General features: G+C 41.5%; 1 protein-coding gene across 1 annotated transcript in view; it reads left to right on the top strand.

Annotated features, from left to right (window-relative positions):
- Nucleotides 1-15,660, top strand: part of ELAVL3 (ELAV like RNA binding protein 3) — a gene marked incomplete at its 5' end in the record, with an annotated part of 105,340 nt that overhangs the window by 11,418 nt on the left and 78,262 nt on the right. The gene's annotated exons all lie outside the window — the stretch shown is intronic.

A 15,660-nucleotide genomic window follows, 5' to 3' on the forward strand; every position in this document is an offset into this window, starting at 1 on the left:
TCTCTGACAGGAAACCATCAGGTTCAGAGAGCACCAAGGACCCCTCATTTCTCCTTTATATCTTTCTCTTTTCCTCTGGCCAAATGTCTGAATTACTTGCTTGTGAAAGTTTTCAAAGATAGGGGAAGAGGAATGTTTAGTCCTGGGGCCACAGGTTGACCTTAATTTTCAATCATAAGTGTTTATATTGTATACATACATTCCAATTTGGGGTATGCCAAGTACAAAGGGCAGAAAGAGAGCAAGACATAGCATAATAAACAAAAGCATTTTTCAAATTGAAGATAGGAAAAGTGGGGTGAAGAATCAAGTTTACATGAACATCATTTGATGCTCTTCTCCTTTTTTATATATATTTGTAGACCATCTACTTCTTCCTGTTATGGAATATTTAAATTATGTAATATTTAAAGAAATCCAGCTTCTATGAATCCAATATATTATGTTGATCAAGTCAACCTAGCTTATTTTAAATCTGTATCTAGGGCTTTGATTTTTTTGAATGGGTGTCTTTTGATACATTTCTGGAAGACTGAAGCAATGGAACCTAGAAAATTATTGTGATGCATGTAGTCACTTCAGGCCACTGAAAGAGTTGCTCAGTCCTTTGGATTCCTGATGTTTATTTTACTTGATTCTGTCTGTGTAATTGCAAGCAACAGTGTTGAATCATAAGCTGAAAAAGACAACAAAATCTTGTGCTACCTTTAAATATGAATAGATTGAATGAGACATGTGCTTTCCTCGATCAGACAAGGATTGTATAATTCAGATGGAAAGTGTATTGTATTGTTCCATGAAAGCTAATGCCACAATAAGCTGATTAAACTTAAAAGTGTGAAAGGTGAAACTTTAAATGACACAAAACTTTATGTTTCTATTTGCAATAAAAGGAGCTAGAACACAATTTTAAGTGAAGATGGGATTTCTACTGCAAAAGACATGAAGCTACAAGCCCATGCTTAAATACCTTTTTTAAAAAATACCTTTTCTTCACTCTCTTGCTTTTAGGAAAATTACTAGAGTTGACATTCAAACCTTCTACTTTTAGGCATATGGCTTATTTTGCTGTCAGAGAGTGTTGAAGCTCTGAATTAGATTTAAGGAATCTAATTGACAGAATTAGACCTAAGAGACCATGCTATTTGCCCCTGCAATTAGTTCCAGAGATACAACCCTGACTCTGATTGCTGTTCTGTGGTTATATGTATTCACATGGCCATTGCTTTGGATTTTTGCAGCAACCCAGCCCTCAACCACTAGGCATACAGCTGATGCAAGGCATCTTTGTCTGTTTGTCTCCCATAATAGCTGTCTAGCTGATCAATCTTGTATGGTTGGCATGCTCTGGGCCCCTTTGATTAAACAGTATTATCTATCAAGACGCAGGAAGCCCGCTATCTCTGCAATAGCACTTGCCTCCTGGAATGAGGTTCCCCCCTCTGAGATATGGATGTCTCCCACTCTGCCATGCTTTAGAAAGACAGTGAGACCTTTGGTGAGGAACTTATTCATTCCATCTAGTCAGCTGCATTTGCCATCTTTTATAGATTTTATTGTAATTTCTATGTTTAATTGTAATGATCTGCCCAGAATCATTGGAAGTTGAGTGGCATAAAAGTTTAATAAATTATTGTTGCTCCTGGCACATCTCTTCCACTTTCACTTACTAAAGGTGCACTTTCTTCAAGTGCAGAAGGGTAGCTTGGACCAGAGCATGGCACAACAAGGACTATTGGTCTCCTTGGGTGCTCAATTTCATATTGTGCATGCACTATTCAGTGCTAGCTGCTGTTTTTGTAAAAGAGAAACCATTTTTATCTGCGAGGTCTCCAAACCTATACATTATTTCATTACCTTCCTCAGCTCACCAGAAGATCATCTGGAACAGGGCTTTTCAACCAGTGGTACGGGTACCACCTGTGGTACATTGGCAGGTGGTACGCGACCATCCTAGAAAAGTGGTAGCGGTGGAGGGGAATGAGCTGAACCGGTGGCAGCAGTGCACAACCCTGAGCGAGAGACGGCTGTAGCTGCAGGGTTGTCAGGGCTCAGCAGAAGCACCAGGATCAGCGCTAGGAGTTCGGCGCTAATCCCGGTGCTTCTGCTGATCCCTGAAGAAGCACTGATTGCAGCATCTCCCGGGTCTTGTGATTTACATTCAGATGCTTGGCAACTGATTCATATTTATGATGGTCACAGTGTCCCAGGGTCATGTGAAGTGACCAAAACCTGCTGCAACCACCCAGCAGAGGGGGGCGGGGAATAAAAACCTTGGACAGGAGGAAGAGCGCCACCGGGCGGACAGGCAGGTGTCTTGCTCGGCTGTGGCTTGGTGGCCCTTTTTTCAGTGCCATTGTAACTTCGAACAGTCACTAAGCGAACTGTTGTAAGTTGAGGACTACCTGTACTTCATCACTTGTTTCCTTTTTTTTTTTTGGTCATCAAGTTTTTGACACCTTGCTAGGCGACTGGTGGTACTCGAATGTTGCCATATCCTAAAAGTGGTACAGTGGGTGAAAAGGTTGAAAGGCCCTGATCTAGAAGATGAGAATGAATGTCCTTCCTCTCCTTGCTTTCCAATCTCTCGCTTTATTTTCTCTCTCCCACTAGCCATTTTATCAGTGTGACTAGGCAAAACAAACACCTTCTCTTCTATGTAGCCTCCCCTGGTAATAAAATTGCAGGATTTCCATCTTGAGATGTAAGGAAGAAAGTGAGCTCCTCCACTGGCAGAGCCAGAAGAAAAAGGGCTGGGAGCCATGACTTGAAATTCTATTTCCAGCAATAGGAGGAAGGGAATGCATGTTCTTTGTTATATAATAGCTCCAAAGCTCTTCTGGACAAATTGAAATGACTCAGCAACTTGTCTTCCCCATTCTTAAAAGGAGCTTTATAGCACCATAACCATGTCAATATTGACATACATGCATTGCAGGTGCCCAAGATGATGAAGTGCCAATTCTACACTCAACACATTTTGTATATGTATGTGTTTGGAGGGAGAGTGCCTTCATCTGGAGACATGACTGTATTTTTTTCCTGGCAGATTCTGTTTGCATTTTTATACTGCTCTTTCCCCAAAGTTCTCGGGGAATTGGCACATGCATTTATGATAAGCTTACCAAAAAAAAGTAGACAGAAGGAATATGAGCTCCAGGGTCACTCAGCAAACATTGAAACCTGTGCAAATATTTTTAAAAATGCATTGTCCAATTAGTTCTTAAAAATGCATTGGCTTTCAGTCAGTTCATTTTATTCCTTAATAGCAGGATTACTGAAAAGGTCACAAGCCTTCGGAAAAGAGGTTTTGAAATAATAATGTTTGGCTTCGTAGAAATTGCTAACTAAACCCACGATGCAGTCCCTTTAAAAAGCCCTCTGTCCAGCTGCTGAAATGCTAGCATAGCCTTCTTCCTATTGATGGTCAAACTTCAAGGTCCATTGTCACATTATAATTTCATAATGCAAGTCCCCTATAGGTATTAAGGTACCATATAATGTAATATGACAGAGAATGAGGTGGCTGGATGGAGTCACTAAAGCAGTAGGCGTGAACCTAAATTGACTCCAGAAGATGGTAGAGGACAGGAAGGCCTGGAGGAACGTTGTCCATGGGGTCACGATGGGTCGGACACAACTTTGCAAGTAACAACATAATGTAATAATGAGTGTGAGCTTTGATCATACACATTTAATGTGGTTTGATTTCAAACCAGCACATATCATTTGATACATTGCTTCTCAAGAAATTTTTAAAAAGTCTTCCTATATAAAATGGGGTTGATATGTTAAGGCTTTTTTGTTTCTTTCAAGGTTATATCTCTGTGTGTGCACATGGATGTGAGAGAGGTAGGGATATTGAAAGTATATCTCTGCTGCTACTTTCTTTTATATAAGGCTGTAATTCAGAGGTAATTTATGTAAACATACTGCTGTATATTAGTACATTAATATGAAGTTTTTATACCCAAATATAAACTGTCAAACAGGTCCTGGTTGGCTCTCTCATGTGTATTAGCATTTAGTTAGCACATACTGGGAAGCATTATAGTGCTTGTGTCTTCAGTATTGATAAATGTAGGCCTAATGCTCCTCCACTCAAAAATGCATCATTTCATTCAGTAGGGTTTGCACCCAAATAAGAGCCCTTGGGGTAGCAGTCAAAGCTGGAAATTGGCCTTAGAGATAACTGGAGAGTGTTCATTCTCTGTTTCATTTCCATTTTCACCCAATTAATAGTCTGCTGTTGTGTTTGTGGCAGAAAGTAATGTCCAAAAATTCTTCTAGATTGGTGTTTGAATATAAAAACCAATAAAAATTCCAAACTTGAAAATTGTTCCAAACTGGATCATTAAGTAACACGGATCTGTATTTCCACTTAAAAGGCATTGTGCAGCTTTTTTTTCCTTTTACCAGAGTTCGTGTGTGTGTGTGTGAAAAGAAAAATTAATGAAAGCAGCAGCATAAGTTAGAAATGGAGCATTGTCTTAACATGGGAAGAACATGATGAAGTCCTCATAGTTTGCAGTGCTCTGTGGTTGAAGAGCTAAAATACAAGCGGACAGAGTTCATGAAGTACACCAACCTAATTTATATTTGAAATTTAATTGATGAGCCATTTTTTACTGGAGTTGTGGGATCACATTAGACAAATTACTGTACATAATATGCTTTGGCTATATGTTTGAAGTTTTGGATTGAAGTTGTATGACTCTTGACAGATTTGAGAGATTACATTTCAGGGAGACAATTTACCTTTCCAAGTAGTAGCAGGCTGGACTGCTAGATCTGAGGAACATGTGAAAGCCACTGTTTTCTCTCCCTTCTTCATCATCTCAACTATCACAAGAATATTGTGCTTCAAACTCTAATAATGAAATTGCTGCATCTATCTTCTGATTTTTACAAGAACAAAAGTTAATTTCAAAAGTGCTGTTGTGTGGGAATGCAGATGAAGGAGCAACATCTATCAGCCTACAAAGGTGTGCACATATATTAATTATTCTCCAAAAACAAAAAAATACAGGATTGGATTTGGTCTGGTGGCAGAAGTTGGCAAAGGAAAGATTGAGTTTGAAGACAGTATAGCTGTAAACTGCCTATGAGATGGGCAGCTGTATAAACTGGAATAATAAAATATATGCGTAAGGAAATAGGGCTTGTAAAGAAAACAAATCCAGAAACAAACAAATCCAGAAAACAGTGGCTTTCACATGTTCCTCAGATCTAGCAGTCCAGCCTGCTACTACTTGGAAAGGTAAATTGTCTCCCTGAAATGGGAAAGGCAGCAACTCTGAAGATTACTGACTCCTTCATTCCAAGTCCCTTCTAGGTCATATGACCCAGAGCAGTACTTTATTAAGGGTTTGGGAAGATTCGTAGAAGCCACACTTTCCTTTGTTTTGAAAAGAAGGGCATTCTTTGTGGAGAAGTAGATGTTGCATAAACATTGCGTGTTATGATTACAAGGGATATATTTTTCTCTCCTTTTTAAATATTCATATGTGATAACGAGATTATAAAATCATTGTCTGTTGATTTCATCCTCTCAGAAAATAGGGATAGTGAATTGTATGCTTGCAGTTGAGGCAAGAGGATGAATGATTGTCACAGGTAAGACCCAAAAGTGATAGAAAATCTTGGAGTCCCCCAGGGAGCTTTCTTGACTGATTTGGTCTGGGACTGAAAGAATCTGGCAATCGCCCTCTCAGAATGTTGTTTGCTTGTTTGAGGAACAAAGACAGTCCAGCCAAGATTTCTCCAATATGCCTTTGAGCATTCTAAGACGCAAAACCCCTGGACACATTCTTTGTAAGTTAGGATCAAGAGTGGCTCGCTCTTACTCTTTTCTTGATTGCTATTTGATCTATCAGAAGAAATCTTGCATTGGTGTTGCTCCAGGACAAACAGGTAAATTTGGTATAAATGGTAAATTTCACCATTCAGGTTCCTCACTACTGCTTATTGATGCCCCAAAAATGTTATGTTTCTGTGCAAGTAATATACTGCAATTGAATCTGCACAAGGAAAGAGCAGGATGAGCCAGAAATAGGGTTTTCCTACCTTGCCAGAACAGCTGTTAGTCCCTGTGAGTATCAATGTTTTTGGAATGCCAACTAAAAATCTGCCACTTTGCATGGGTCAAAATGATAAAATGTTTTCCAGGTAAAAAATGATTTCCCTACTACCCAACTGATTAAACAGGAACATTTGTATCTCTTCCAGAAATATAGATCATGCCCTCGGAAATTAAGCATTCATTTGAAAGTTTTAAAATTTAAAACAAGTCTATTCTGTAGATGGGTGTTTTTTGTACAGTAACTTTAAAAGTAAATAGGATTAACCTCAGTTAATATTCTTCCTAGTTTTACAGAAAAGCTAGACAGAAGCTCTTGATTCATAGTGTGCTCCTCATTTGATTAGGTGTTGTGCATTATTATTCTGAAAATCACAATTATCTAAGCTGTTTTTTGTCCCTACAAATGCCAGGTGTGAGGGACAATTCTCAGTATGAAACTGCCATGGATCCCTATCCTGGGTTAAGATCACATTCCAAATCTTAATCCCCGCACTTATTTACTCTTCAGAATGAAAGTGACTAATTTTAAACTGTCTTGCGGGGGAAAAAGGCAGTCTGAAGAGAGAGTTCGACTTTCAGTGCTCTAAAGCAAAATGCATACATAGTTCTTTTTACTGTGGATTTATTAAATGAGAACTGGTTAGCAACACTTCTTTGTAAATTGTGGATCACAGGATCTGGATTCCCAATTGCAAAATTACAATTAGGCAGATAGAGTTAAAGAATCTTCCTAGTTAACACGAGGAAATTCATACTGAGAAGATGAAATGAAATTTACTTCTGTAAATATGGAGTTCAGCAAACTGTAAATGAAGGCAGCGATATACCGCAATTTCTTTTTATTTAAAAAGAATTCAAGAACATAAGTATTTGGAAGTTGGAGATGAATCCCTTCTGCAAAAAGTTGAAAGGTGGTAGTGGAGGGAGCAGTTTATCGTTTCCCCTCCCAGGGATACGTTTTTGATCTCATGCCGATGGTGGATGGGTATCCTGGGACCAAAAGCATTAGGCAGCTTTTACCTAGGCAAATAACTCTTGATGGAGGGAGATTTGAAAGTTGTCCTTCTAAGGGAATTTTTGAAATTTGATTAAGAGCTATATGAGAATAAGTCAAGGACTGTATGTAACTTTGATTGCCATCCTTGCATGAGAAACCTTGTACTCAGTTTGTCATTTCCAAAGCTGTGATTCAGTTTCTTTCTTGGAACCCTTCTGTTTAATTGGGTGATGAGTTTTTCCAAAATTCAACCTTATAGGTCTTTGCCCCTCCCATTGGTTTAATGATTAACTGTATCTGGACCTCTTAATGATCGGATCAGTCAGAATAGTTAGCTCCTTTTACAACTTAGGCTGGGTCAAGGGCAATTCCTGAAGCAGCTTGACGATTTTAAGGGGATACCAGTTTATTGGCAGCTGCATCCATTGAAACAGGATGATATAAGTTTGATGCTACAAGTTCAGGTAACATTTCAGTGCTTCAAAGAAATACAGGTAGTCCTCAACTTAGAACAGTTCATTTAGTGACTATGCAAAGTTACAATGGCACCGAAAACAGTAACTTATGACTGTTTTTCACACTTATGACCATTGCACATCCTCATGGTCATGTGATCAAAATTCAGATGCTTGACAACTGACTCATATTTATGATAGCTGCAGTGTCCTGGGATCATGTGATCACCTTTTGCAAACTTATGACAAGCAAAGTCACTGGGAAAACCAGATTCACTTAACAATGATGTTACTTTGGTGGAGCAGTGGGCTAATGCCTCCTTAAGTAACACCAGCTGCCTGCAATTAGTGCAGGTTCGCATCCCACCAGGCTCAAGGTTGACTCAGCCTTCCATCCTTCCGAGGTAGGTAAAATGAGGACCCAGATTGTTGGGGGCAATAAGCTGACTTTGTAATAATGCCGCTTGGGGTGTGTGTGTGAAAGCCCTAATAAGAAGGCATATACTTAGAATGAAGGATACTGCTAAGCTTGTAAGCCGCCCTGAGTCTTCGGAGAAGGGCGGGATATAAATGGAAATAAAATAAGTAAAAAATAAAATACTAAATTAACAATTGTAGCAATCCACTTAACAACTGTGGCAAGAAAGATCATAAAATGGGGCAAAATTCACTTAACAGCTGTCTTGCTTAGCAACAGAACTCTTGGGCTCAGTTGTGGTTGTAAGTCAAGGACTACCTGTATGTTGTGGAACTGAGTATGGGAAGATCATTTCTTTTTTCCATGTTTGCTGCTTTTGGTCTCTGAAATGTTTGATGTGGACTTCCAAGTGTGTGGTAAATCTCATGTATTCAGGGTGTTGTGGTCTGCAGCAGCTTTTTCTAACTCCTCCATGTTATCATCAAGTCCTGCCTTCACCTCCCGCACTGTGCTGTGGTGGGGATGGTGGGGTTGTGGGTGTGTCAGAAGAGGAGTCTCCTTTCAGATTTTCCTCTCTCTCTCAAAAACAAAGGGTGAGAAATGTAGGATGTTCTTTTAGAAATGAGGTGAGAGTTTTCACATAATCACAAGACCCCAGGAATGGAGCTGTGAAGTATGTTCATTTTAAAAGTTGCTACTTTAGGACTTGTAATAAGGCAGAGGGTATGTTGGGTGGAAACTTGATTGAACTGAAGGTAGAAATCTTTCTGCATTAAGAAGCTGGGATTTTGCCCCGGGACTAGGTAACACAAATGAAATCTGTAAAGAAAGGTGGGGTTTTTTTTGCAATGATCCTTGTGTGACACTGTTACTGTAAGTGTGTAAATGAAGGTGGTGTGACCAGGGATTTGGAACAGAGAAGTATCCAGTGCTTTATTTTTCCATGAAACATTTTCCACCCCACATCAGAAAAATTCTATTTCAAAGGTTTTTTGAATAGAACCATCAGATTTCTGCAGGTTTTCTTTTCTAAAGACTGGATTAAAATAGTTAACACCAATCAAAAGTTCCTGAAGTTTTGTTCTCTTTAGTCAGACTAGAAAAGGAAGACTGGAATTTTCTTAAAAGAAGGCTAAAAAAAATAGAACATGTTTTATTGGTTGGAAAAATAAAATAGGTGGTTCTTTATGAGACTGTATTAGAGTCCCCCTCCCCAAACACTCAAAAATGCAGAAAACTCAATAGTTAAGAGATGTCAGTGACTCCCCTATGTGTACAAATGCAGGGATAAATAGTCACAACTCTTTTACACTCATTGCCCCTCACACATATTTTATATATATAATGCATGTATGTATGTTTGTGTCTGTGTGTATCAATATATATAAATCAATTCCCTAGAAGAGTTTTGTCTTGTTTGAAAAGAGGCTTTGCACACACAAACACACACACACACATAACACACACAATGCTTTTTTCACACAAGACAAAACACTTATACAGTAGAGAATTGATTTTGGAAACCTGTGCTCATGGATACTACTGATGGAAGATTAATGCTTCATTTTTCTTATCTGACCACGGATCTACTGCAATTTCAGGGAGAGCTTGTGGCTTTTCATGATAGTCACAAGATTTCAGCAGAGGCTTTTGTCACAGCTTGGAATGTCACAGTGACAAGGGCCATGGACTGAATCACATTGTGTACTCTCTGTGTGTGTGAACCTGATAGAGCCCCATGATTTACTGGGTGGCTCAGAGAGATGAAGAAAACATAACAGTCTCTTAAAGCATCAAGTGATATAAGAGACATTTAAAGTCTTCAGTGGAACTATATCTACATGGAGGGAAGCATGCAGTGGGGTACCTTAAGGTTCTGTCCTAGACCTAGTACTCTTCAGCATCTTCATCAATGGTTTAGTTGAGGTGAAAGGAAGGGACCTCATTAAATTTTCAGACAACACCAATCTGGGAGGAATAAGTAGAACTTTGGAAGATAGGTTCAAAATTCAGAAAGATCTCGACAGACTTGAGTACTGAGCCCTATTGAACAAAATTCAATTCAGTGGTGAGAAAAGTAAGGTCTTAAACATATCTAAGAAAAACCAAATGTACAGATATAGGTAGTACCTGGCTGAGCAGCAGTAACTGTGAAAGGGATCTAGATGTCCTAGTATAAGCTAGCAGTATGTGGCAGTTGCCAAAAAAGCCAATTCAGACTTAGGCTGCATCAACAGAGGGATAGTATCAAGATCTTGAGAAGCGACAGTACCACTTTATAATGCACTAGTAGGACCACATTTGGAATACTCCATTCAGTTGGACTCTTTCAGGGCAGATGCTTTGGAAGTGACATGTCTGAGCTTTGTTGTCTAGGAGGAGCTCAAGCTAGTTGCTGTTGAGGAAGTGGACAAGGTCCTTTGGGCTGTGAGTTCAGCCTTCTCTGTTCTGGACCCATGCCCCTTCTTGGTTAAGATCTCCTGGGAGATGGCATGTGGTTGGGTCCAATAGTAATTAATGCCCTTTGTGGAAGGGGGTGTTGCTGCCTGCTCTGAAGGAGGCAGGGGTACGCCCCCTTCCGAAGAGCCATCCTTGGACCCAGCAATATTAGACATCTTTTAGGGAAGGTTATTGAGAGGGTAGTTGGTTTTACAGAAGATAGCTGAGATGGTGGTTGAAAAGAGCACAGAAGCAGATCATATTGGTCCTTTTCAGTCTGAGTTCAGACTGGGACACAATACTGAAACAGCATTATTTGCACGTTGATGATCTTTGGAGGGCTTGGGATGATTGTTAATGCAATCATTCTTGCCCTCTTGCCTCTCTCAGCAATTTTTAATACTATCATAGAATCATAGGGGTGGAAGGGAGCTTGGAGGTCTTTGAGTCCAACCTCCAGCTCAAGGCAGGAGACCTTATATTTTCCTAGACAAATGGCTGATTTTTGAAAATTTCCAGCAATGAAGCACCCACAACTCCAGGAAGCAAACTGTTTCCACTGATTAATTGTTCTCACTGTCAGGAAATTTCTTCTTATAGTAGTTCTAGGTTGGATCAATCTTTAAGAGGTTTCCATGCATTGCTTCTTGTCCAAATGTTTTGGAGAATAAGTGAACCTCCTCTTCTCTGTCGCCTGGGCATTCAATACTGGAAGACATGTTTCCCCTAATCTTTCTCTTCAATAGGCTAGACATATCTAGTTCCTTTAGACATTCATTGTATGGTTTAGCCTCCAGACCCTTTATCATCAGATCTGTGTTTCTCTTCTCTGCACCATCAAACATGTATCCGTCTGGACCAGCTTGAGCGGTTGGGAATGGGAGGCGCTGTGTTAGGGTGGTTCTCCTCTTTCCTCTGTGGCTGGGTCCAGTTGGTTTTGGAGGAAGAGGAGAGTGAGCCTGAAGCTCCTGCCATGTGAGTGCCCCAGGAGCTCAAGCCTTTCGCTTCTCCTGTTCAACATCTACATGAAACCACGGGGGGAGGTCATCTGTAGGTATGAGGTGTGGTATCACCAGTATAGGTTGACTCAGCCTTCCATCCTTCCGAGGTAGGTAAAATGAGGACCCAGATTGTTGGGGACAATTAAGCTGACTTTGTAATAATGCCGCTCGGGGGTGTGTGTGAAAGCCCTAATAAGCAGGCATATACATAGAATGAAGGCTACTGCTAAAAGTTTGTAAGCCGCCCTGAGTCTTCGGAGAAGGGCGGGATATAAATGGAATTAAAATAAAAAAAATCAGTACACTAGTGATACCCGTTAATATATCCACCCGTAGTTGGACAAGTGATGCTATGGCAGTGTTGGCTGTAAGGTGTGTATGGGGAGGAATCAACTAACATAACCCTGGCAAGATGGAATGGCTCTGCATTTTTCTCCCCACCCTTCTCATTGAGGCTAGATTAATAAATATTTCATCTCTGGATGGGGTGGCATTCTCCAGACTGAATTGGTGCACCATTTAGGAATCCTCCTAGGCTCATGGCTCCTGCTCAAGAATCAGGTATCGGCATGGTTGGGAGGGGGGCTTTGCATAGATGTATTTGGTATTCCAAATGTGCACTTTCCTGAGCCAGGAGGATTTGCTCATGGTCATTCATGCTTTGATCACCTTCCATTTGGATTGCTGCAATACGCTTTACATAGATCTCCCTTTGAAGACCACTGGGAGGTTACAAATGGTTTAGAATGTGGCAACGTGTACAGTGATTGATGCCCCTAAATTTATCCACACAGCATCTTTGTTGTGCAAGCTACATTGGCTCCAGGTTTTCTTCCAGATGCAATTCAAGCTGCTGGTCATCATCTTTAAAGTCCTCTATAACAGGTTATCTGTGGGACTGCCTCTCTCTAAGGACATTTACCCATCCTACCAGAACAGAGAAGGTGGGCATGCTCCTAGTCCCTTCCCTTAAACATTGCCATCTTAGGGAATCTTAGGGAAGTGTGCCTTTTCCGTGGCAGCCCTTGTGTCAGAACCTCAATTATTAATCATGGCTATTCCCTGGAGTTAGGTTATTCATATTCTGCCATTCTCCTATGGGGGGAGGCGGGTAGCCAGGGGCTTGTAGTGCACATAGATAGTTTTCTCTATCTGCTTTGATGCATCCTTGATGGGGTGTGAAAGTAATGCCTCTGGGCCATCTGCCTTATCTCAGCACTCAGGGAGGAACTGGAGAAGACCTAACAACCTTGAGAGAGGCATCATCATCATCATCATCATCATCATCATTATCATCATCATCATAATTCTATGACCTTTTGAGCTTGTAAGAGGGATCTTGGAGTCCTAGCGCAGGGCTCTTCAACCTTTTCACCCATTGTACCACTTTTAGGATATGGCAACATCCGAGTACCACCAGTCACCTAGGAAGGTGTCAAAAACTTGATGACCAAAAAAAAAAAAGGAAAAAAGTGATGAAGTACAGGTGGTCCTCAATTTACAACAGTTCTCTTAGTGACTATTCGAAGTTACAAAGGCACTGAAAAACGTGCCCCCAAGCCACAGCCGAGCAAGACACCTGCCTGCCCTCCCAGCAGCGCTCTTCCTCCTGTCCGAGTATTTCTGTTGAGGATTGGCAGTGGGGGAGGGGTGGGGGGTGTTTGGTTTTTATTCCCCCCGTCTGCTGGGTGGTTGCAGCAGGTTTTGGTCACTTCAAATGACCCTGGGACACTGTGACCATCATAAATATGAATCAGTTGCCAAGCATCTGAATATAATCACAAGACCCTGGACATACTGCAACTTTCCAGCTGATTGGTGCTTCTTCTGGGCTCAGAAGCGCCAGGATCAGTGCTGAGCTCCATCTGGAGCCTGGTGCTAATCCTGGTGCTTCCATTGAGCCCTGACAGCCGTGAAGAAGCGCTGATCCTGGCACTTCCGCTGAGCCCTGACAGCCCTGCAGCTCCAGCCATCTCTCGCTCAGGTTTGTGCAGTGCTGCCACCGGTTCAGCTCATTCCCCTCCCCCACTACCACTTGGCCGCATACCAACTGCCAGGTGCCAATGTACCACAGGTGGTACCCGTACCACTGGTTGAAAAGCCCTGATCTAGTCCAACCCCCGTGCTCAGGCAGGAAACCCTATACCATTTCAGACAAATGGCTGTCCAGTCTCTTCTTAAAAACTTCCAGTGTTGGAACATTCACCACTTTTGGAGGCAGGTTGTTCCACTGATTAATTATTCTAACTGTCAGGAAGCTTCTCCTTAGTTCTAGGTTGCTTCTCTCCTTGACCAGTTTCCATCCGTTGCTTCTTGTCCTGCCTTCAGGCGCTTTGGAGAATAGCTTGACTCCCTCTTCTTTGTGGCAGCCCCTAAGATATTGGAACACTGCTATCATGTCACCACTCACCCTTCTCTTCATTAAACTAGACATACCCAATTCCAGCAACCATTCCTTATATGGTTTAGCCTCCAGCCCCCTAATCATCTTTGTTGCTCTTCTCTGTACTCTAGTCTCAACATCTTTTTATATCACGGTGACCAAAACTGGATGCAATATTCCAAGTGTGGCCTTACCAAGACATTGTAAAGTGGTATTAACACTTCACATGATCTTGATTCTATCCCTCTGTTAATGCAGCCTAACACTGTGTTGGCTTTTTTGGCATCTGCAGCACACTGCTGGCTCATATTTAAGTGATTGTCCACTAGGACTACAAGATCCCTCTCACAGTTACTACTATTGAGCAAGGTACCACCTCTATAATAGCTGTGCATTTGGTTTTTCCTGCCTAAATGTAAAACCTTACTTTTTTCACTATTGAATTTCATTTTGTTAGATCAGGGGTGTCAAACTCAATTTCATGGAGGGCCGCATCAGCAATGCGGTTGCCCTCAGGGGCCGGGTGGGTATGGCCTGGGTGGGTGTGGCCTACTGGGTGGGCGTGGCTAGAGTGCATATGGCCTACTGGGTAGGCGTGGCCAGCTCTACATTGTTCGCATCAAGGGTGCCTATGGGGGCCTGGGCTGGAGTGGACAGATCTGAGGGTCTCTGGCAGAAGGAGGGTCTCTGGGCCAGGGCCAAGGCAGTGGGGGCCGTTCCCTCATTGTTTCCAGGATGGCTTCGCGGGCCACATGAAACCACTTCGTGGCCAGATCTGGCCCCCGGGCCTTGTGTTTGACACGTCTGTGTTAGATAGTGGCCAGTGTTCAGGTCTTTCCAGAACTTCCTGTATCTTAAGCCTATCTTCTGGAGTATTGGCTATTCCTGCTGGTGTCGTCAGCAAATTTGATGAGTTCCCCATCTATATCCTCATCCAAATCATTGATGAAGATGTTGAAGAGCACTAGGCCCAGAACAGAGCCCTGGGGCACCCCACTGCACACTTCCCTCCATGTAGATGCAATTCCATTGAGGACCACACACTGAGTATGGCCAGTCAGCCAGCTACGAATCCATCTGGTAGTGATGCTGTCTAACCCACATTTTTCTATCTTATCAAGTAGTAGGTTGTGATCTACTTTATCAAATGCCTTACTGAAGCCCAAGTAAATTGTATACACAGCATTCCTCTGGTCCACTAATTTTGTCACTTGGTCAAAGAATGCAATGAGATTTGTCTGGCATGATCTGTTTTTGACAAACCCATGTTGGCTTTTAGTAATGACTTTGTTTGCATCTAGGTGTTCACTGATTTGTTGTTTGATTATCTTTTCCAGAATCTTCCCAGGTATTGAGGTCAGGCTGATAGGTCTGTAGTTTTCTGGATCTATTTTTTTTTTCCTTTTTTGAAGATGGGAACTATATCAGCTCATTTCCGTCCTCTGGTAGTTCCCCAGTGGTAGTTCCCCAGTGCTCTAGGATCTTTGAAAAATATAGTTTAGTGGTTCTGAGATCACATCTGCCAGGTTCCTTGAGAACCTTGGGGTGTAATCCATTTGGTCGTGGTGATTTGAACTCATCTAGGCTGGACAGGTGCTCACTTTTCTTGCTTATCTTAATTTGTGTTTCTATTCTGTTTTTTATGGCACTGTTTTTGATAGGTTGGACTGTTTTTTTCCCTTTGTGTAAAGACAGATGCAAAAAACGAGTTAAATAGTTCTGCTTTCTCCCTGTTGCTTGTCACCTTCTTGCCACTTTTCCCCACTAATGGACCAATAATTTCCTTAACTTTTTTTGTTTTTTACATGTTGAATGTAGCTTTTTTGTTATTTTTGACTTTGGTTGCAAGCCTTGGTTCATTTTGAGACTTAGCTTTCCTCACTTC

Source organism: Vipera ursinii (genome assembly GCF_947247035.1).
Source record: "Vipera ursinii genome assembly, chromosome: 2".
NCBI lineage: Eukaryota > Metazoa > Chordata > Lepidosauria > Squamata > Viperidae > Vipera > Vipera ursinii.